General features: G+C 44.7%; 1 protein-coding gene and 1 non-coding gene across 3 annotated transcripts in view; both read left to right on the top strand.

Annotated features, from left to right (window-relative positions):
• GRK5 (G protein-coupled receptor kinase 5) overlaps positions 1–24552 on the top strand; it is a 220076-nt gene that overhangs the window by 17244 nt on the left and 178280 nt on the right. The window lies entirely within an intron of this gene.
• Positions 12742–12814, top strand: TRNAR-UCG (transfer RNA arginine (anticodon UCG)). The gene has a single exon. It is a non-coding gene; the product is annotated as a tRNA-Arg (tRNA).

Genomic DNA, 24552 nt, shown 5'->3' with positions numbered 1-24552 from the left:
GATGAATAGACACTGTGACTGTCTGGAATCTTGTAACCAGGGATGTGCCCAGGGCTCTGGCGTCCTGTCAGCTCTATCTAGCGAACCAATGACCAGCTAATGAGCAGGAATACTTTGGGATGCACACAATTGGAGTCAGTTTCACTGCTGTGATTCTAGCACCTCCCAGGTGTGAAAGGCCAGGTGAGGCGCTTTAGGAATGTCGAGATGAAAGAGACTGTTTTCGTCTTCAGGATGTTCCAGTATAGTTGGGGAAGGACAGATACATGGCCAACTACATGACAAGGTAGACTATAAGTACAAAGGCGGTCTCGATGGGGGCGTTCAGTAAAGGCTTCACAGAGATTTGGTGTTTGGCTGGACCATGGAGGCTGGTGGCTGATAGTGTGAAGCCACCATTCACAGAGCCCCTGCCGGGTGCCAGGCTTTGTGAAGGGGGCTTTATAGAGATGTAGTTTTCAATCCAGTGCGTTAGGTGTCATTGTCATTTGCATATGACAAATCTGACAGAAAGGCTACTGTCCAGAGTCTTGCAGCCGGTAAGCATTGTAGCTTGGATCTGACCCTAAAAGCAGTGTTGTGGGAAGAATTCCACCTCATGAGGTTACAGGGTGGAGACGGAGGTTCCTGGCAGTGGGGAGGGCAGAGCCAAATGGTGGTGACCGGGGGGAATGGCACCAGGTGGTTGTTTGCCTGGCGCCTGGAATAGTTGCAAGGTAGCAGCGGGCAGGAAGGCCGGAAGAGTGGACAGTCCTATGGGGAATGAGGAGGTCTCTGAATGCCAGGCTGAGAGGTCTGGAGTTACATTTGGAGTTACTGAGTTTTTGAACAGAGTAGGCTAATGCTGGCTGAGCTGGAAGACCCTGGATCTGGCGGCAGAGGCTGTGAGGCCAAATGCCCAGTAGTTCTGAGAAGTATGTAGGGGCTGACCAGGGTCCTCCCCAAAAGAGGGGATGGGGTGGATAGGCACGGCCTTGGAGGCTGAATCTATAGAACTCGGCACCTGATGGGATATGGAGGTGTGTGGAAGGACAAAACTATTAAGTTTGAACCCAGGCGACATTGCAGAGCAGCTGGGAAGATGTTGCTGGTTCTGGGAAAAGATGCAGGTATGGTTTGGGCCTCACTGAGTGGAGGAATGGCCGGGATGGAGCCTTGAAGTTTGTAGGAGCCTCCAGGCCAGAGGTGAGGTTTGGTGAGGTGCCGGCAAGCAGCAGCTTTGAAGAGACATGGGAGCAGGTGGCTCTGTTGTTTTTCCTTGCCCAGCACCCATTCCCTCTTCTGGTAACTGTGCCTCCATTTTTCTCGGGGACCACTCCTCCCTCATATTCAATCCATGAGGTTGGGTGGTAGTGACTTCTCATTGGCTCTGTTGGTGAGCATGTGACCCAACCCTGGCCAATCAGAGCACTGCTTCTCTCTCTACCTCAGGGACCAGAGATAAGGCTGTGATTCATGGTCCAGAAAGGGCTACCCTTCTGTCGCTGGGGTTGCGGAGCTGGTGGAAGGGAAGCCTGAAGCTGCTGGTGGCTGTTGCCACAGGCTGCCTGAGAATAAAGCCAACCTGAGAGGGAGAGAGAGAGAGAGAGAGATTGATTCCTCATCACATTTATTTGATGTTGGTCTCCAGCCATCCTGGGAGCCAGATGTATACCCTAGGCTTCCTGTTTGGGTGACCCATGACTTGACACTAACAGTCAAAGGGTCCTGACTCAGGGTTAGAAGCCATGTGTTTAGGGGATACCTAACCCTAGAAGGCATGGCCAGAGGGATGGGGCATGGGTCAGGAGGATCCTCTGAGTCAAGGAAGGCTGGGTGAACATTTGACCCAGGCTTTGCCTGAGCATAGGGGCAGGTGCATTTGATGTTTGCCACAAACAATACAGTCTCCCACCTGACTGCCCTTATGGGACTCCAGTTGTAGAAAAAAAAATCAGGAAACAAGTAAACAAACATGCTGGTCACCATGGAAATGTGAATCCAAGGTGTTGGGAACAATAGCTGTGTGTGAGTCCGGAAGTGGATTTGTCTACACAGACATTGGTTTGATCCCAAATCGGTTTCCTTGTGGGAGCCTGGAAATGTCCATAAACTCATTATATAGCAAGCTCTTCCCTGGAGAGGGTAACATCTCCGATAAGCCTTTGTTTTATCATCATTAAAATAGCTATAAACTTAATACAGTGCTTATGCCTGCCAGGGCCCTCCTTACAACTGCCTTTTGAGGTAGATACTGTTTTTAATCCCAGTTCCACAGGTGAGGCTCACAGAGATTTCTCAACTTGTCCAAGGTCACAGCTATTAATGGAAAAGTTGGGATTTGAACCCAGGTCCCAGGGTCTGTTCCCTTTCAATCACCATGTTCCACTAGCCCACCTTGGTGTTGAAAAAAATATTAATAAAAGTAGCTAATACTTACTTTGCATGTCTTATTTCCTTGAGTCCCTACCACAAATCTATGAGGTAGGTACAGCTGGTTAACCCCATTTTATAAACGAGGAAACTGAGGCACAGACCATTTAGGAACCCTAGCCACGTCCCACAGTCAGTAGGAGGCAGAAATATATTTTGAGGTTGCTTTTTTCAGATGGATTTGAAATGCTAGTATGCCTTAAATTTAATTTGGAAGCCCAGGATGGGTGATAACTATTTCCTAAATCTGGCTTTCATCGACTGTGATGTTCTTCATTTATTTAAAGAAATAAATCAGGAGAACGAACATCGTGGACAGAGAATAATAGTGACTTGATTTGTCTCTTATTGTTGGAAAACCGTATCCTGGGATTCACTAATGTGTAACTAGTTGGAAAATGTTAAAGCAAAAGAGTAAGGTTTAAAAACAAAATCACACCATTAAGTCTATGTAAATTAGTTCCTCGGTGAAGAAAAAACCCAATGTACTACTGTTTGTGGGCCAGCTAGACGTGTTACAAATGCTGTGGAGTAGGAGTATGTGACAATTTTTTTTTAAATTGAGGGCCCATTAGGAGACACACTCGGGCTGCTTAAACTCCCCCAAACTCGTGAATTGGTTCAATAACAAAACGTATGGATCATTTTAATATGACGGTGCAAGGACATCCGCTTGAGTAATTTCTGACACTTTTTTTTTTCTTTTTGAAAATGTGTTATATTTAGGATTTACTGTTAGAAATAAAAGTGGATTTGGGGAGGCCAGGGCCTGTGCCTATTTATTGCTCTTTGTTGTGTACCTGTATACAGAAGGTGCTCAATAAATACTTTTGGGATGAAATATGAACCCAGGAGCACCAGGAAGCTCCTGAGGCTGGCTGTTGGCCAAAGGCTGATGAACAGTTTCGGTCCTTCCAGGGATCCTATTAGGATTGTGCTATTGTTACCTCCATTTCACAGATGAGGAAATTGAGGCTTAAAGAGGATAAATAACTTCCCAGCATTCTGTGTCTTCTCAGTTGTTTAAACCAAGCAAGCGAAGATGATTCTTACACGCACTTTTCTGCTCTGTTGGGTCTAGGGCCCACTCCCCTGCTTTGAGTTTGGGAAGGAAGGTATAGGCGTTTGTTTTGTAGGATTATTTATTTGAGTTACTGGTTTCTGCTCCATCACAGGGGCCTGCAAGCTAGTTAAGGGCTTTATTCTCAGTGTATCTTGTATATTTTTATTGAGAAAAGGCCGCCGCCCATCATATCTCTTATAGATCTGTTTCAGCAAAACTGGCTGTAAAGTGAATTTCTGTAAAGTGAACTTGAGTAAAGTGAATTACACAAGAGTGAATCCTAGTTCCTTGTTTCCTTGTTTCCTTCCTAAAAAATAAGATCGTTCCCAGAAAGTGTCCCAGAAGGCCACAGCCTCCAGAGGAGCTGGGCTTTGAGGAGTAGGGGTTTGGGATCTGCCTTTGGCCACATGCCCATCCCCATGCCAGGCTCTCCCCTACTGCATAGGCCATGGGTGCCGCTCCCGGTGTTGTGTTCTTTTGTGCAGATGGTCGCAGTGCCCAGTAGTGCTGGGGCCCAGGTTGTAGCAGGGGCTATTTATCATTTAGTCCAGGGGTTGCAAACTGTTCAGCCCACACACTATTTTAAAAATCAGAATATTTCACATAACATTCCTGACTTAAGACTTCTCTTAGAAAACTGGAAGTTCTGGCAATATGAAATAAGAGTTTTTACATAGCAACATCTGTTGAGGGCTGCTTCTACTGGCAGAATTTAAAAGTTCTGTGTCGAGAAGCAAGAAGAACTGCAATCCTGCAGCCTGTGGAACAAAAACCACATTCACAGAAAGATAGACAAGATGAAAAGGCACAGGGCTATGTACCAGATGAAGGAACAAGATAAAACCCCAGAAAAACAGCTAAATGAAATGGAGATAGGCAACCTTCCAGAAAAAGAATTCAGAATAATGATAGTGAAGATGGTCCAGGACCTCGGAAAAAGAATGGAGGCAAAGATCGAGAAGAGGCAAGAAATGTTTAACAAAGACCTAGAAGAATTAAAGAACAAACAAACAGAGATGAACAATACAATAACTGAAATGAAAACTACACTAGAAGGAATCAATAGCAGAATAGCTGAGGCAGAAGAACGGGTAAGTGACCTGGAAGACAGAATGGTGGAATTCACTGCTGTGGAACAGAATAAAGAAAAAAGAATGAAAAGAAATGAAGACAGCCTAAGAGACCTCTGGGACAACATTAAATGCAACAACATTCGCATGATAGGGGTCCCAGAAGGAGAAGAGAGAGAGAAAGGACCCGAGAAAATATTTGAAGAGATTATAGTCGAAAACTTTCCTAACATGGGAAAGGAAATAGCCACCCAAGTCCAGGAAGCGCAGAGAGTCCCGTACAGGATAAACCCAAGGAAAAACATGCCAAGACACATAGTAATCAAACTGGCAAAAATTAAAGACAAAGAAAAATTATTGAAAGCAGCAAGGGAAAAACGACAAATAACATGCAAGGGAACTCCCATAAGGTTAACAGCTGATTTCTCAGCAGAAACTCTACAAGCCAGAAGGGAGTGGCATGATATACTTAAAGTGATGAAAGGGAAGAACCTACAACCAAGATTACTCTACCCGGCAAGGATCTCATTCAGATTCGATGGAGAAATCAAAAGCTTTACAGACAAGCAAAAGCTAAAAGAATTCAGCACCACCAAAACAGCTCTACAACAAATGCTGAAGGAACTTCTCTAAGTGGGAAACACAAGAGAAGAAAAGGACCTACAAAAAGAAACCCAAAACAATTAAGAAAATGGTCATAGGAACATACATATCGATAATTACCTTAAACGTGAATGGATTAAATGCTCCAACCAAAAGACACAGGACTGCGGAATGGATACAAAAACAAGACCCATCTATATGCTGTCTACAAGAGACCCACTTCAGACCTAGGGACACATACAGACTGAAAGTGAGGGAATGGATAAAGATATTCCATGCCAGTGGAAATCAAAAGAAAGCTGGAGTAGCAATACTCATATCAGATAAAATAGACTTTAAAATAAAGAATGTTACAAGAGACAAGGAAGGACATTACATAATGATCAAGGGATCAATCCAAGAAGAAGACATAACAATTATAAATATATATGCACCCAACATAGGAGCACCTCAATACAAAAGGCAACTGCTAACAGCTATAAAAGAGGAAATCGACAGTAACACAGTCATAGTGGGGGACTTTAACACCACTTACACCCATGGACAGATCATCCAAAACGAAAATAAATAAGGAAACAGAAGCTTTAAATGACACCATAGACCAGATAGATTTAATTGATATTTATAGGACATTCCATCCAGAAACAGCAGATTACACTTTCTTCTCAAGTGCGCACGGGACATTCTCCAGGATAGATCACATCTTGGGTCACAAATCAAGCCACAGTAAATTTAAGAAAATTGAAATCATATCAAGCATCTTTTCTGACCACAACGCTGTGAGATTAGAAATGAATTACAGGGAAAAAAACGTAAAAAACACAAACACATGGAGGCTAAACAATACGTTACTAAATAACCAAGAGATCATTGAAGAAATCAAAGAGGAAATCAAAAAATACCTAGTGACAAATGACAATGAAAACACGGCAATCCAAAACCTATGGGATGCAGCAAAAGCAGTTCTAAGAGGGAAGTTTATAGCTATACAAGCCTACCTCAAGAAACAAGAAAAATCTCAAATAAACAATCTAACCTTACACTGAAAGGAACTAGAGAAAGAAGAACACACAAAACCCAAAGTTAGCAGAAGGAAAGAAATCATAAAGATCAAAGCAGAAATAAATGAAATAGAAACAAAGAAAACAATAACAAGGATCAATAAAACTAAAAGCTGGTTCTTTGAGAAGATAAACAAAATAGATAAACCATTAGCCAGACTCATCAAGAAAAAGAGGGAGAGGACTCAAATCAATAAAATTAGAAATGAAAAAGAAGTTACAACAGAAACTGCAGAAATACAAAGCATCCTAAGAGACTACTACAAGCAACTCTATGCCAATAAAATGGACAACCTGGAAGAAATGGACAAATTCTTAGAAAGGTATAACCGCCAAGACTGAACCAGGAAGAAATAGAAAATATGAACAGACCAATCACAAGTAATAAAATTGAAACTGTGATTAAAAATCTTCCAACAAACCAAAGTCCAGAATCAGGTGGCTTCACAGGTGAATTCTATCAAACATTTAGAGAAGAGTTAACACCCATCCTTCTCAAACTCTTCCAAAAAATTGCAGAGGAAGGAACACTCCCAAACTCATTCTATGAGGCCACCATCACCCTGATACCAAAACCGGACAAAGATACTACAAAAAAAGAAAATTACAGACCAATATCACTGATGAATATAGATGCAAAAATCCTCAACAAAATACTAGCACACAGAATCCAGCAGCACATTAAAAAGATCATACACCATGATCAAGTGGAATTTATCCTAGGGATGCAAGGATTCTTCAATATACGTAAATCAATCAATGTGATAAACCATATTAACAAATTGAAGAATAACAACCATATGATCATCTCAATAGATGCAGAAAAAGCTTTTGACAAAATTCAACCCCCTTTTATGATAAAAACTCTCCAGAAAGTGGGCATAGAGGGAACCTACCTCAACATAATAAAGGCCATATATGACAAACCCACAGCAAACATCATTCTCAATGGTGAAAAACTGAAAGCATTTCCTCTATCAGGAACAAGACAAGGATGTCCACTCTCACCACTATTATTCAACATAGTTTTGGAAGTCCTAGCCATGGCAATCAGAGAAGAAAAAGAAATAAAAGGAATCCAAATTGGAAAAGAAGAAGTAAAACTGTCACTGTTTGCAGATGACATGATACTATACATAGAGAATCCTAAAGATGCCACCAGAAAACTACTAGAGCTAATCAATGAATTTGGTAAAGTTGCAGGATACCAAATTAATGCCCAGAAATCTCTTGCATTTCTATACACTAATGATGAAAAATTTGAAAAAGTAATTAAGGAAACACTCCCATTTACCATTGCAACAAAAAGAATAAAATACCTAGGAATAAACCTACCTAGGGAGATAAAAGACCTGTATGCAGAAAACTATAAGACACTGATGAAAGAAATTAAAGATGATACCAACATATGGAGAGATATACCTTGTTCTTGGATTGGAAGAATCAATATTGTGAAAATGACTATACTACCCAAAGCAATTTACAGATTCAATGCAATCCCTATCAAATTACCAATGGCATGTTTTATGGAACTAGAACAAAAAATCTTAAAATTTGTATGGAGACACAAAAGACCCCAAATAGCCAAAGCAGTCTTGAGGGAAAAAAACGGAACTGGAGGAATCAGACTCCCTGACTTCAGACTATACTACAAAGCTACAGTAATCAAGACAATATGGTACTGGCACAAAAACAGAAACATAGATCAATGGAACAAGATAGAAAGCCCAGAGATAAACCCACGCACCTATGGTCAACTAATCTATGACAAAGGAGGCAAGGATATGCAGTGGAGAAAAGACAGTCTCTTCAATAAGTGGTGCTGGGAAAACTGGACAGCTACATGTAAAAGAATGAAATTAGAACACTCCCTAACACCATACACAAAAATAAACTCAAAATGGATTACAGACCTAAATGTAAGACCAGACACTATAAAACTCTTAGAGGAAAACATAGGAAGAACACTCTTTGACATAAATCACAGCAAGATCTTTTTTGATCCACCTCTTAGAGTAATGGAAATAAAAACAAAAATAAACAAATGGGACCTAATGAAACTTAAAAGCTTTTGCACAGCAAAGGAAACCATAAACAAGACGAAAAGACAACCCTCAGAATGGGAGAAAATATTTGCAAACGAATCAACGGACAAAGGATTAATCTCCAAAATATATAAACAGCTCATGCAGCTCAATATTAAAAAAACAAGCAACCCAATCCAAAAATGGGCAGAAGACCTAAATAGACATTTCTGCAAAGAAAACATACAGATGGCCAAGAAGCACATGAAAAGCTGCTCAACATCACTAATTATTAGAGAAATGCAAATCAAAACTACAATGAGTTATCACGTCACACCAGTTAGAATGGGCATCATCAGAAAATCTATGAACAACAAATGCTGGAGAGGGTGTGGAGAAAAGGGAACCCTCTTGCACTGTTGGTGGGAATGTAAATATGTAAATTGATACAGCCACTATGGAGAACAGTATGGAGGTTCCTTCAAAAACTAAAAGTTGAATTACCATATGATCCAGCAATCCCAATACCAGGCATATACCCAGAGAAAACCATAATTCAAAAAGACACATGCACCCCAATGTTCATTGCAGCACTATTTACAATAGCCAGGTCATGGAAACAACCTACATGCCCACTGACAGACGAATGGATAAAGAAGATGTGGTACATATATACAATGGAATATTACTCAGTTATAAAAAGGAACGAAATTGGGTCATTTGTAGAGCCATGCATGCATCTAGAGACTGTCATACAGAGTGAAGTAAGTCAGAAAGAGAAAAACAAATATCGTATGTTAGCGCATATATGTGGAACCTAGAAAAATGGTACAGATGAACCGGTTTGCAGGGCAGAAATTGAGACACAGATGTAGAGAACAAACGTATGGACACCAAGGGGGGAAAGTGGTGGGGGGGTGGTGGTGGTGGTGTGATGAATTGGGCGATTGGGATTGACCTGTATACACTGATGTGTATAAAATTGATGACTAATAAGGACCTGCTGTATAAAAAAATAAAATAAAATTCAAAAATTAAAAAAAAAAAACAACTGGAAGTTCTGGCAATATGAAATAAGAGTTTTTACGTAGCAACATCTGTCTACAGTTGCATATTGGTTGTCTATTTTGGGGCAAGGTTTCAGGCTCTACATTTCACCACAGACCCCACTATTCCCTCTTGCGTCATACCAAGTCCCCTCTACTCAATTATGTCACCTGACCAACCCCGGGTTTGGGGCCCCTGTCCTTTTCCATAATATATTTGCCTTGAAAACTTTAAGTTATAAAATAAAAACAAGTTCTCCTTTTTAAGAAAAAAGCAGTTTTGCAGGCACAGGGTTTACTTAAAACGTAATTTCAGCAGGCACAGATATTGTTCATTTAATGCTGAGAACTGGCGAGAACCCTGTCTGAATACTTAGCAGTCGGCATGTGTTGGAGTGAAGGCCATGGCAGGCATTATCTGGAGTCGCCAGTATACTGAATGGAAGGGCTTCCTTCAAGGAAACAAAAAGTAACATACAAAGCTAAGTGACAGCAGCAGTGTTCAAGGGGAAGACCCTTAAACTTCTGGGATACTGAAGGAGGTGGGGAGCCGGGGAAGGCAGCTGGAGGGGGAGAGACCCTCCCATCAGCTTTCCCCACTCCCCATGCCAACATTCCACGACAAAGGAAATGGAAGCAAGTGAGCTGGGAAATACCCAAGCTGAAGCTCCAAGGATGCTGTTTACAAGTTCTTACAGGAAAGACTGTTATGGGCGAGCTCTTAATGGGTTGTCTGTCTGTCAAGGGAAGAGAGGCTGGGGTGGGGGAGGGCTGGAGTTAAGATGGAAATGGCTCAAGCACTGAATCTTGCATTTCCTGTCTTTCCATTTACAATCTGGGGATTAAAAGGCCAGGAGGGGAGCCTGCTGAGCTGGGGAGGAAGGGGGATCTGTGCGCGCGCGCACGCGCGTATGTATATATGTGTGTGTGTGTGTGTGTGTGTGTGTGTGTGTGTGTGTGTGTTTCTTTTTCATGTCCTATTTTCTGGGTTAAGAGAGGGCTTTCTGGTCTGCAGAGGAGAGGATACCCCTTATAGTGGATGGAGGCTGCCCAGATGACAGGCTGGAAGATCAGATGTTATTGCTTTCCTGGGTGGAGTGTGGTCTGGAAGGAGGGGTGCCTAGCCCTGAAGATCACAGTTAAACTTTGGACTAGCTCACCCTGGGGAGGTGGCACGATTTCCTATGAAGTTTTAAAAAAGAGGGCAGAGATTCGATTCCATCTGGAATGATGGGTGTGGCCATGCCTGGCGGCTGGGATGGACACAATGATCTTCCCAGCCCTCTTTGTTCTGGGACTAGACACCCCACTCCTCACCGCCTGAGAAAATTAGGGGACTACAAAGGTTTAGTCTCAGCACATTAGAATTACTGCTAGAAAATAAAGATCCTTAAAGCTGGATCCTTCGGCTTCTTGGGCAGCAAACAGAGAAACACCTCCCTTCTGTTAGACACTCAAGCTCCGGTGTCACAGAGCAGAGTGAAGAGAATCCTCTTCTTTATTTAAAAGTGTACTGCGCATGCCGCGGAGCAACTGGGCCCGTGAGCCACAGTTACTGAGCCTGCGCGTCTGGAGCCTGTGCTCCGCAACAAGAGAGGCCGCGATAGTGAGAGGCCCGCGCACCGCGATGAAGAGTGGCCCCCGCTTGCCGCAACTAGAGAAAGCCCTCGCACAGAAACGAAGACCCAACACAGCCATAAATAAATAAATTAAAAAAAAAAAAAAAGCTTAAAAGTGGACTGCGTGGCTGTTGACTATTCCAGGGCCCGACATTAAATAACCGAATGCAGTTTGCTGTCTGGAAGTGCTTCGCCACGTTCTCCTGGGCCCCGTCGAGAAGTGGTGACCCCCGCAAAGAAGGGTGATCATATGGCCAGTGTTAGGGTTCATAGTGTCCCCTTTCATTCTTAAAAGGGTCCCTGTTTGGACAGTAAGTTACATAGTCGCTTTACCGTGGAAGAGCAGAAGACACTCAGTAGAAAACTTTGGGGAGGCAGTGTTGAAACCAAGCCATTCGTAAAACATGATTTTCCACTTAAAAATATATATAGGGCTTCCCTGGTGGCGCAGTGGTTAAGAATCCGCCTGCCAGTGCAGGGGACACGGGTTCGAGCCCTGGTCCGGGAAGATCCCACATGCTGTGGAGCAACTCAGCCCACGCGCCACAACTACTGAGCCTGCGCTCTAGAGCCTGTGAGCCACAACTACTGAGCCCGTGTGCCTAGAGCCTGTGCTCCACAACAAGAGAAGCCACCCAATGAGAAGCCCGCAAACCGCAACGAAGAGTAGCCCCGCTTGCCGCAACTAGAGAAAGCCTGCGCGCAGCAACGAAGACCCAACGCCGCCCCCCCCCAAAAAAAAAAAATATATATATATATATTTCTTTTTTGTAATCTAAATGACGTCTGCAACCTTCAGAGCCTGACTTCTTGCTCGAAAGAGAGGAAGGAAGTTTTGTTATTGAGAAAGCTCATTAACTAAAACCAAACAGAAAAACAAACAAAAAACAAAAAACCCCAAGGAGAATGAAGTAAACGAACCCGGAGCTTCCTCATCAGAGTCCCGAACCATGCAGGGGCTGCGGGGGCTGAAAGGGGGCTTGTAGCAGCCTTCTGTCCACGTGGGCAGACCCCCCGGAAGCAGGGCCTTCTGTCCACGTGGGAAGACCCCTCGGAAGCAGGGTTTTGAAAGGAAAGAGGATGCAGAGAGGTTCATGACTTGATGCTGGCCAGCTGGAACATCCAGGATGCAGATGCCCAGGCCACAGGGCCCTGAGGTCAGAGGGAGCAGGCTGGTGCCAGGCTCTCAGTCCTTTGCTGGGGCCATTGGTCCATCTGTGACCATGGTTGATTGCAAGAGTGTGGGTTAGGGGTTGAAAAACATCTGGGCTCTAGTCACTTCTGTTAAAAGATAAACTGAGGGATATTAAAAATTTTAAGGGGACTTCCCTTGTGGCGCAGTGGATGAGACTCCGCGCTCCCAATGCAGGGGGCCGGGGTTCAATCCCTGGTCGGGGAACTAGATCCCACGTGCATGCCGCAACTAAGAGTTCTTATGCCACAGCTGAGGAGCCTGCCTGCCGCAACTAAGACCCGGTGCAACCAAATAAATAAATAAATAAATATTAAAAAAATATATTAAAAAAAAATTTTTTTTAAGGGTTTATTGGAGCAAAAATCAGTTCCCATTGGGCAGTGCCAAACCAGAAGCAGTTAGGAGTGCTCCACTGACTGGGGGGTGGGGGGACTTATATAGAGAAACTGCGAAAGCAAAGAAAGGAAATTATTCAGTTGACTGAAGCTTAAAGCCCAGTTGGCTCTTTGTGATTGGTTGTCCTTAGCCTTTTAATTTCGTAACCTCGAGGCACTTACAGGCTTAGATTTTGTTTGGCTTGTGTAGGCTGCCTCAGCCTAACCACCTCCTTCTTTAATTAATGCAACACCAAAAAAAACAAAAGGGACTTCCCTGGAGGTCCAGTGGTTAGGACTCTGCACTTCGACTGCAGGGGGCACAGGTTCGATCCCTGGTCAGGGAAATAAGATCCCGCATGACGCGCAGCGTGGCCAAAAAAAAAAAAAAAAAAAATTAATGCAGCACTTCCTAGGCGGGGTGACCTATAGCAAATCATTCTCTTGGTTTCCTCACCTATAAACTAGGGATGGTACCACTACCTATTTCCAGGGCTTCTGTGAGAACAAATGGAGGAGGGCAAAGCTGGGCTGGGCCATGCCAACGTGAGGGGTTGGCCTGTGGTCCGTTTGTGGTCACAAGGAGGGCTCTTTCCTGTGGGCAAAAGGGAGTAGTAACCCTCGAGCAACTTCGCGTCAGGGACACGTGACAGATGGCCTACAGTGCACTCTCTTCCCAGCCCTGTCAGCAGCTGACAGATCCAATGAGGCTTCGCCAAAATGTAGCTTTTCCTAACACGGGTCTTTCTTCAAATTCTGTCCTACACTGCTGACCACAAACTTCTCTGGGAACGTCTTTTGCCAGAATGAAGCTGGCGTAACTGTAGACAGAGGCAGTGTTATATATATATGATTGTGAAAAATGGTGTAGTGACTGGCACTTAGGATATATTCATTCATTCATTTAATTTACCCACCCAACAAACAGGCACTGAGCCCTGCTCTGGTCCCAGGCACTGGGGCGACTGGGGTAGCCTGGCAGACATGGTCTCTGCCTTGATCTGGAACTTGCCTCCTTGAGGGAAAAGCTTGCAAATAACACAAGTAACTTAACCCTCTGTTAAAGAAAAAAATAAAGACTAAGAGACCAAAGATTGAGCACTAAGTGGGAAAGTTTTACTGCTTAGTGGGGAATCCGACAGCGTGGAGTCTTGGATGGGGGGACGAGGTCTAGGCAGGGGAAGGGTTGCTGTCAGGCTTTCATAGCTAAACACCCACAGGCTGTAACTCATTGACACTAGGAAGATAGTCTTGCTAGCACTGGTGCCCAGGCAATGCCTGGGCTTGTTGGTTAGGTGGGCACCTGGCTGATCGGAGGTGGTCTCCTGCATGACAAGGGCTGCCTATGGCATCATGGTACCCTGCCGGTTGTGTCTTGTGCCGTGTGCAAGATTTGCCGAGTCTGGGTTATGGCACCCAGTGGGGTCTGTGTTGTAGCAGTAGGCTGGGTAGCCAGGTCAGGTTTGTCCCATCTAATGGGTTATATACCCATTAAAGGTGAAAATTATTAAGATAATGCAGAAACATGGAAAATAATCTGTGAACTCTTAACTGCAAGGAGTAGAACGTGAAAAGATCACAACTCCAGTACTCAGAAATCCTTGGGTAGCAAGTGACAGAAATGCAAATCTAACTAGCTTAAACAAAAATGAGAATTTGTGGCCTCATGTGTCTGGGAATCTAGGGTATTGTTGGATTTCTGGGTCCAGGATTCAAACAATGTCCCTGGGGTTCTTTCTGTCCCTCGCAGCTCTGCTGGTCTCTCCTCCACTTCATTCTTGGCTGCTCAGGGGGTCCCATAGCAGCCCTCTTAGCAACCCCAGTGCAAAGAGAGCATCTTTTTGGAAAACCAGCCGGAAAGTCCTGGAAAATACACTTTTTGGTAGCACGATATCTCTTGCCTGCCTGATGCCTGGAGTGGAGGGAAGGAATGATGGCAAGGGGTCAGGTTGCATGGCTGTTGGAGAAGGGGAGGAAGGAGGGCCACAAAGTGAAAACCACGACTGTCCACCCCAACTGTGTAAGAATAGGCACCTCCTGGTAGTGCCAGAGACTCCTCAGTAACTTATAGTCCTGGGTGGTAGGAGCTTGGGTTTTAAAGTTGTTTCCAGTCACAAAAATCAGTGTTTAAAGAGAATAGTCTGACTCAGAATTGTCCTTCCTGTTACATTATGATTGGGGCCAAAATAGACATTTGTGTTTAAGACTTGATCCTATATACCAGGGTTTAGCAAACCTTTTCTGAAAAGGGCAGATAGTAAATATTTTAGGCTTGTGGCCTGGGTGGCCTCTGTGGTACTACTGAACTTGACCATGGTAGCTTGAAAGCAGCCATAGCCTATACCTAAACAAATGGACGTGGGCCACATTTGGCCCACAGGCGTTATCTTGCTGACTCCTGATATAGATGTCTGAAAATCTTGTATTCAAATAGGCCATAAAACACTGCTCTAAAGTAAACTGTATGTTTGCAAACCACATATCTGATAAGGGATTAATATCCCCCCAAAATAAGGGACTCCTAGAACCCAATAGCAAAAAACCAAATAACCCAATTTAAAAAAAGGCAAAGGACTTGAATAGACATTTCTCCAAAGAAGACATACAAATGGCTGACAGGTATATGAAAAGATACTCAACATCTCTAATCATCAGGGGAGTGCAAATCAGAGCCACAGTGAGATAATACTTCACACCCGTTAGGATGGCCGTTATCAAAAAACAAAAAATAAAAAGTGTTGGCAAGGATGTGGAGAAATTGGAACCCCTGTGCCCTGTTGATGGGAATGTAAAACTGTGCAGCTGCTGTGGGAAACAGTATGGAGGGTCCTCAAAAACTTAAAAATAGAACTACCATATGATAGCAATTCCACTTCTGGGTATTTATCAAAAAGAATTGAAATCAGGATCTCAAAGAGATGTTTGCACACCCATGTTCATTGCAACATTATTCACGATAGCGAAGAGATGGAAACAACCTAAATGTCCTTTGACAGATGAGTGGATTAAGAAAATGTGGTGCGTGCGCGCACACACACACACACACACACACACAATGGTATATTATTCAGCCTTAAAAAAGAAGGAAATCCTGCCACATGCGACAGACAACATGGATGAATCTTGAGAATGTTATGCTAAGTGAAATAAGCCCTTCACAGAAGGACAAACACTGTATGATTCCACTTATATGAGGAAGCTGAAATAGTCAAACTGATAGAAGCAGAAAGTAGAATGGTTACCAGGAGCTGGAGGGAGGAGGGCAATGCGGAGTTGCTGTTTAATAGGTATAGCGTTTCAGTTATGCAAGAAGAATAATTCTAGAGATCTGCTGTACACATTGTGCCTGTAGTTAACCATACTGTATCGTGCACTTAAAAGTGTAAGAGGGTAGGGACTTCCCTAGTGGTCCAGTGGCTAAGACTCTGCGCTCCCAATGCAGGGGGCCCGGGTTCGATCCCTGGTCAGGGAACTAGATCCCACATGCGGCAACTAAGAGTTCACATGCCGCAACTAAATATCCCGCACGTGGCAACGATGATCCTGTGTGCCGCAGCTAAGACCTGGCGCAGCCAAATTTAAAAAAAAAAAAATAGTGCCACAATGAAGGTTGGGGTGAATGTGTCTTTAAAAAAAAAAAGTGTAAGAGGGTAAACGTCATAAAAAAAATACTATATATCTAAAGTAGATTGTATAACAGTTTACTTTCTGTTCCTCATGTGGTGGGAGAACATTTGGAAAACGTAAAATTGATCCCATCACAAAAGCAAGGAATTAGAATTGCCCTGTTCAAAGGGGCAAGTGATGATCCATCACAGATCAACCAGCTGAGGAAATCAGTCATGGCCACATCGGAAGAGATGACGTCTGAAGGCTGCAAGACAGCTGGCTGGGTTCAAATGCTGGCTAGGATGGCTTTGTCTTGCCAGTTTTAGCAATTCATACAGTTGTGTCACGGATTTGAGACTAGCATGGCATGCCTAGTTGAGGTTTAAAGCTCCCTCCTGGACCCTCCAAGCCAGGTGTTGCTCAGGATTAAAACCATTCATTGTTTGGTCAACAGAAGGCCCTCACAGCTCTGATGAGAATGTCACCTGCGAAGGACTGGGCTCCTCCCAGGTTTGCATTTTAGCACCATCAGACTCTGCTTTGGCAGCTGCTGTTTTAATGGGCACAGAGGGACTGGCTGAGGGCCTCATGGGGGTCTGTTCCAGATGAGAAAAGTCTGGAGTCCTGGGGTCAGAGTGGGATCTTGGACCTTCTTACGTTCTGCAGATGTGATTGCATGGCGCGCAGAGGCAACCTGGAGTGCAGAGTCCGTGTGACCGTCCTGGGGTATCCACTCCACGCCTCCTACCCAGGCCAGTGAAAGGCGGAAACTCTGAGAACATTCCATTTGAATAAGATGCGTTTAATAAGAGCAACGGAAAATGGTAAACCTGGCTTGGGGAAAGGGAATGTGCTCTTTCATGTAAAACAAACAAAAAATGTGACTGTGGGAAGCATCCAAAAAATAAGATGACCTGGAGGCTGGATTTAAAAATTGGCACTGGGGGAAATCTCATTTCCCCAGTCGACGACTCCCCCTTTAGCTGTGCTCATGCCAGTGGAGCAAACCAAAATAACTTCATAAATTAAAGTTTATGCAGGGAAGAAAGCTAGGCCTGGACTGTCACACACCAAATGAAAACCTTGACGGCTTTGTTTACAACCGACATCCTTGGTTTGAAGGTTAATGGTGTCTAGAGAAGGTTAGGTTGTACACATGTGCAATTAAAAAAATCACTATTGATAGAGAGAGACATAGCTGTGTTTACTTACTATAGTTTATGCCACCTTTGTTGGCTTGTTTGTTTTCCCTTCTGGAAAGAATGTCTTTGTCCTTCGGTAATTAATTATAACCAGCTTTTGTTTAGATCCAAGTGCATGGAAACTGCTCAATTTTTTTTTTCCTTTTATTATACAAGAAATAGAAGGATGCATTTGGGATGTAATAGGTTCAAATTATAGAGCAGCATATATTCACAGGAGAGCTCAAAACTCCCCTCACTGCCACCAACCCGCCGCCCTTACTGCCCATGAGGTTTCCTGTTCTTTCTAGACCTGTTTCTTTATGTTCACTGTTTATATGTCCACCAATAAGTGCGTATTTATGTGTACATAATATACACAATTACTTTTATTTTTAATACACGTATGGGGTCATGATGTATATATTGACGGACAACTTGCTTTTTTCACGTCACGTGTCCAGATCTGCTGCTGGTCAGTCCATGTGTGCATGACTTTTAATGCTGCAACACATCTCATAATATGCATGTGTAATTTACTGAACTATTTATATATCCTTCCTTTTGCTGTTAAATGAAGTAATGAAGACATGACATCACGACTGCCTCCTGGAGCTAGACTGCCTGGCTTTGAAATGGGACTTCACTGGAGGGGTCGGGGGACAGGGTGTACGACCCAGGGCGGGGTTGGCAAACTGCAGCCCTCTGGCCAAATCTACCCTCCTCATGTTTTTGTATGGCCCATGAGGCAAGAATGATTTTCTTATTTTCAAATGGTTGAAAAAGAAAATCAAAAGATAAATGTTTCCTGAAATATGAAAATTATATGAGATTCAAAATTCAGTGTCCATAAATAAAGTTTTGTTGGAATACAGCCATGCTCATGGCTGGTGTTTACTGTTGTCTGGGGCTGCTTTCATGATGCAACAGCAGAGTTGAATAGTTGTGACAGCAACCATCTGGTCCACCTAAAATATTTACCATCTGGCCTCTTACTGAAAACGTTTGTTGACCCCTGACCTAGGGCAAATTACTAAGCTCTCCATGTCTCCACTTTCTATACCGTAAAATAGAGATAATAATAAAACCTACTTTGTTCAAATATAGTTAAAAAAAAAACAAAAAAAAAAACAAGACCTACTTTGTAGGGTGAAGTTACTTACCTATATCAAATAAATATCACATGTAGATTATACCAGATTATAATACGTCAAATGTATGTGTATAAATTACATGTAAAACATTTAGAACTCTTTAAATGCTTCGTAAAGGTTGGCTACTATTATACCATCGTTATTATCATTTTCGTAACTCTGTGCACGTGTGCAGGGACATTGCAGACACCGGAAGTGGACTTGATGGTGGAGGGATGTTGGTAAGTGCTACCGAATTGCTTTCTAGAACAGCTTTACCAATTTTTGCTCCCAGGAGTCCCACATTTCTGACCAGCTGGATAGGGACTCATGGAGTAGATAAAAGAAAGCTGAGTCTGCGAAGAGTTGGGTCCTTTTGGGCTCCAAACACACTCTTGAGGGGCAGAATTGCCCCTCCGAGTGCTGTGCCCAGATCTGTGGGTCGACCGTGCCTGGAAAGGTGTCCCCTCCAATCAGCATGAACTCACAGTTGTTGAGTGAGGGCCTCCTCTGTGCTGAGCCCTGGGCCTGTACATTCTCATTGTAAGTTTTCACAGCCACCTCTATTTTCCAGATGAAAACCGAGGGGCTCAGAAAAATTAACTTGCACAAGGTCCACAAAACTTTTGATGCCACTCCCTTACTTCCAGGAAGGGATAAGGAGATGTCAGACTCTCCATCCTCTCCCCTCACTTTCCCAAATCAGCATCTTGATAACTGGGTACGAGCTACGTGGAAAATTGGCAGTGAGCTTCAAAGGGAGTGGCTTAATCACGGCCGAGTTTATCTCCTCCCGTTCTAAGTAAAGAGAATTTGTCATAGCATATGTTACTATATTTTTCATGCCCCAGTGTCACAGTTTGTGCAGCTCAGTCATGCTGGGAATGGTGCAGTTCTAATAGATAACCCCCCTTTGGGTAAAATGTCTATTTTTAGGCGTCTCCCGGCGCTCCTGTCAGGGGCCTTTGCAATAGCATTTCTCATGTTCCATCAGCGGTCTGCAAAACATGAAGCAAATTTACCCAGATATTGTTGACCTTGTACATGAGGGGAAGAATGTTTCTGGTTTTGTGTGTTTTCACTGACGAACATTTGCATTCTTTCCTTCTTCACTTTTTTTTTTTTTTTTCTCACACTGACATTAAGAAACAACAAAACGCCACTTGCCCCACAATTTAAAACTTGGGATCTTAACCTGTACGGACAGTTGTTCTCTATGAGGAATGTGAAACATTTGACAGAATTTCCTGAAGGAATGAAGAGCCACAATCCCCTGATTAAAACCACGTTAAAACAAAAAGCAGGCCATATCCGAAAGCCCCTGTCAGAGGGCTGCTTATTTAATCAAATGAAAAAGGTAGCACAAGTTGGATGTTTATGGCATCACCAAGGCCTTTCTGTGATGCTTAAACTTTTTAAGAACATACTGAGAACTTCCTCTTAAAGCTGTCTCTGCTCTGAGTTATTTTCGCAAAGGCTGGCCTTCCTTCCTGCATCCCAGTGACTGATAGTCATGGTAATAGCTGAAAAGCCCAAACTTCCATTCTGACAGGCTGTGAACGTTTATCTGAAGTTGTAATTGTCAGGCTCCCGTGTTATTTTCTTGCTGTCTTATACAGCGATGATGAAAGGGGCCTGGGGAAAAGTAAAAGAAAAAGCCTTCCGGAAGGTATGTGCCTAAAGCAGGGTTTGTCAGCCTTATCAGTATTGACATTTGGGGCCAGATAATCCTTTGTTGTGGGGTTGTCCTGTGCATTGGAGGGTGTCTAAGAGCATCCCTAGATGCCAGTAACACCCCTGTAGTTACGAGAGCCAAAAATGACTCCAGACACTGCCAGGTGTCCCAGTGTTGAGAGCCACCGGCCTTGATCTTGGTGGTCTTGAACTTGCATCCTGTTCCTTTGCCCTGTGCATCTCCCACTTGCAGCTCTCCCATGCACAGGGACCTGTTTTCTTTTCTTCATCCTACCCTTACCGCCTTGAGATAGTGCTACACCTGGACAGGTGTGCCAAGCTCAGCCCAGGCCCGGGAACCTGGAATAAGGCATTTCACTCTCCCTGGCAGGTCCCTGTCGCTGCTTGTGTTGCAAGGTGTGCTGATGGGCAGGTGTGTCAGTGGGAAGACCGTCTTGGAGACAGGTGTGTGGAAGGGAAACCATCTGGTCGGTGTGGGGTGGAGCCTGGCAGCCCCAGCTTCTGGTCCTGATGGCGGGGGCAACTGATGGATCACCACGCTCTGATCCCTGGCAGCCCAGGCCTGTGATAGACAGAGAGCTGCCCTGCTGTTTCCCCTTTTGGAATCTGAGGGCAGAGATGGTGAAAACTCCTGGGAGAGGCTCAGCTGGATCCCAGTGAGCGGGAACACAGCCCTTTCCCAGGGCCGAGGGATGGGAGGTTCTATGAGTGCCTCTCTCTGGGACGTGTGGCTCCACCGGCCCCCAGAGCACCGACACCTGGGTGCAGTGGCTACACTGGGGCGCTGGGGGAAGAGCACTGGTCCAGGAGTCACGCGGCCTGAGTTTGGTTTCCATTCTACCCCGAGTAGCAGTGTGACCTTAGGCAAATAGAGTCCTCCCTCTGTCCTCATGTTTCCCATAAAGCCACCTTCCTGTGTTCCTGTCGGACATTCTTCACTTCTGTTTTCTCCTGACTTACAGGCAAAGGTGGGATTGTTAACAGGTGGAATTGTGGCCTTCTTGAATTTGCTTTTAGTTGTGAGTTCCTGACTAGTGGGGTTCAGTGAGGGGCTTGGGGGGGCTCATTCATTGGTTTTTGCCTCATGTTTATGGGGTCTTAGAGGAGAGCCCAATAAATAGCATTTCTCTTTCCTGAAGAAATTGAGAGATGAGACCCTGGTTGCAGGTTTGAACTTTGGAACTTGTCCAGATTTATTTATCAAGTAAGTCTTCTTCTTCCCCTGGAGCCAGTAAATCAAGTGTCCCAAAGGCCAGGAGTTTTTGGGGAAAGTGATGGACACTGGAGGGCAAGGGTCATGGTCAGTGTGGACTGTGAAGGCCCTGTCCTATGCCCGGTAGGGGATGCTGGCCTGGCTTTCCTTGACCATCTCATTGCTCCAGGCTGGTTTCAGACCCTGGCTGTCCTGACCTGCTGGTGAGGGAGTACTGCTGCCATGTCCTTCTGAGCCTGGAGACAGCTCAGTGGTGACAGCCCAGGGACGGCGCAGTGGTGTCCACACCACCTAGTGCCCCTCTGCGCTCAGTGGTAGAGCTCAGCAGTAGAGTAGATTACATTGGCCCTTGGTGGAATTCCCAAATTCCAAGGAAGAGCATGGGGGGTTGGGGCAACCATGAACTATCTCAGGTTCTGGGTTGCATCAGAAAACCCGCCACACCAGGTCGCTGATGTCTGCTTCTCTCGGCGTCGTGGTCTCCACAGCCCCCTGGACCCTGCCTTTGGAGGCCTGTGGAGGAGCGGGACAAGCCTGCACTCTGTGTTCCCCCTTTAACTGGAAGCTTGGAGTCCTCGATGCAGCTGCTCTGTTTTATGCGTCCCATTGACTGAGTCCAAGCTCTGCGTGAGCCTGGTCCCTGATGTGTGATGTGTGGCCTCTCCAAGGCTGGACCAGCATCCCGGCTCCGTCCCTGGCACACACCCAGCTTGTTTGGAGGTCATATAGCTCACCATAAAAATGGTGTGAGTGGCCAGCTCTTTCTTCACTGTGGCTCTGGGCAGCCCAACCCAGCTTTAGGGTGGATGTGAGGCCTGAGAGTGAACTTCTTTATGAATAATGACACAATTCCAGAAAAATGCAGCATCTCCCGGATACAGCTTCTGGAGCTTGGCCTGGGGAGGGGGGCCTGGAGGGTTTTTCGTGTTTGGGCTCTTGGCGGTTCTTTGCCCCAGGGGGGATGTGTGTGTGTGCATGTGTGCATGCTTTTTCACAGGACACATTATTTTCAGATGCTTGTGTGGACAGTTTTTGGGAGTCCCCTGGGGAAAAGGAAAAAGTACAGAATGCTGTGACACCTGATGGAAAATATTATGCCTTAGTCAATGGAGCTGATGTGTCTCCTCTGACTCTTGCCTTTAGACTAAACCAAACCTCAGCCAGAAAGGATGAGGCACACATGGAGCCTTCTGGGCTGGTGACCGTCCCTCTGCAATGGCACTGTCTTAATTCTAAGCTCCTTGGAAAAATGCTTTCAGAATCACACAGTGCTTGCGTTTGGGGGAGGTGCTGAAAGGTCATCTTGGCCAAATAACTCTTTTTAAAGGAAGAGGAAACTGAAGGCCAGGGAAGACCTACGACCCACCCAGGGTTGCACAACTAGAGCTTGAATCCTGTCTCTTGAAACCCAGAAGAAGGTTGTGTCTATCCTGTGCTACTTGAGTCTTCAGACATATATTGTGACAAGTTTTAGACAGGATTTTAATTTCCACTCTGGTCTCATTTGTTCAGTCACTCTGAGCGTCACACATGCTCCAGGGACTGGGGACATAGAGGTGAGCAAGGCGGACCTGGCCCTTGTGCTCAGGGGGTTCCCAGTCTAACGGGGAAAACGGCTGTGAACAAGACACCACGAGTGGGATGCGAGCAGGAGCAGAGCCCCAGCTCCAGGAATCACCCGTCACCCCCCAGACCCCACCCTCCATCCTCCGGGCCCTCTCTGCTCTTTGCAAAAAGGCTCTTAGTATCAGAGAATTTAGGGAACTTACCTGAGGTCGGCATGGCCGGGTCGAGGCCTGTGGGTCTGGGGAGGTGACACCGGGCCACAGCACACCCCTCTCCTCCCCACTCCCACCCCGACCCGTTCCCTAGCCTTCTGAGCCACTTTCCTTGGACCCTGGGCTAGTGGCTATGTCTCTGGTAATGAGTGTTTGGCCTTTGAGCATATTTCTTTCCTTTTTTAGAAAGATTGAGATATAATTCACATACCACAAAATTCACCATTTAAAGTGTACATTTCAGTGAATTTCAGTGTATTCACATTCCAAAACAGTTTCATCCCAAAAAGAAGCCCTACACCTGTGAGTAGTCACTCGCCATTTGCCCCTGTTGCAGCTCCTGGCAATCTGTGTCCTCTCTTGATGGACATTTCACATAAATCGATCATACAATATGTGGCCTTTTGTGTTGGGCTTCTTTCACTTAGTTTGACATTTTCAAGGTTCATCCATGTGGTAGCAGGTGTCAGGACTGCATTCCTTTTGGTGGCCGAGTAATATTCCGTTGGGTGGGTGTATCACATTTCGTTTACGTATCTGTTGATGCCCCTTTCATTTTAACTCTAATCACAGCCTCCAATGTCTGCTTGTGTTCTCTGGTGAGTGTTTGGAAGTTGTTTCTAATTTGTCTAATGGAAACTTTGGTCAACATTCTCCCCTTGGTAGGCTGGCTGTACTGGCCTAAGGAAAAGCTAAAGCAGTGATTCTGAATTGGGAAGGGGAATGTCCTCTCCCCCAGCTCCCCAAATCTGACATGACTCCCTCGGGGGCACTGTTACAGGTGGGAGTACATCATATCTCGAGAGTGTTGGGGCAGAGTGGCTGAGACCATGGATGAAGGGATGCTGTAGATGGGCTGGGCTGCCTGACCGACTGGCCTGCAAGTCTTTATTTACATCTCACCTGAGCTGCCGTGACGGGTTATGGCACAACTAGTCCAAGAGCATGTTTGGGGCCCTTGCTTAGACTATTGTCTTTATTATCTTTTATTTTCCCCATTTATTTCATTAAGATATAAAATTCACCTTTTAAAATCGCATGGTTCTGTACATTTTAACAAATACATATAGTCATATAAGTACTACCGCAATCAAGAACATTTTCATCACCCTCTGAACTTACCCCAGATTCCTTTATAGTCATCTCCTCCCCCAGCCCCAGCTTCTGGCAACCTCAGATTTATTTTCTGTCCCTATGTCTTGTCGTTACAAGAATATCACATAAAATCACACAGAATGTAGCCTTTTGAGTCTGGCTTCTTTCACTTCGCATAATGTATTTGGATTCACCGTGTTGCCATGTGTATAAGTTCCCTTTTATTTCTGAGTAGTATTACATTGTTTGTTTATCTGTTCCCCATTTGAAGGACATTTGAGTTGTTTCCAATTTTTGGTGACTATGAATAAAGCCACTATAAACATTCATGAACTGCTTTTTGTGTGAACATAAGTTTTCATTTCCCTTGGGTAAATATCT

The sequence above is a fragment of the Eubalaena glacialis genome, chromosome 1 (genome assembly GCF_028564815.1).
Source record: "Eubalaena glacialis isolate mEubGla1 chromosome 1, mEubGla1.1.hap2.+ XY, whole genome shotgun sequence".
NCBI lineage: Eukaryota > Metazoa > Chordata > Mammalia > Artiodactyla > Balaenidae > Eubalaena > Eubalaena glacialis.
The sequence above is the reverse complement of the archived record's forward strand: the minus strand, read 5'-3'. Positions and strand labels throughout refer to the sequence as shown.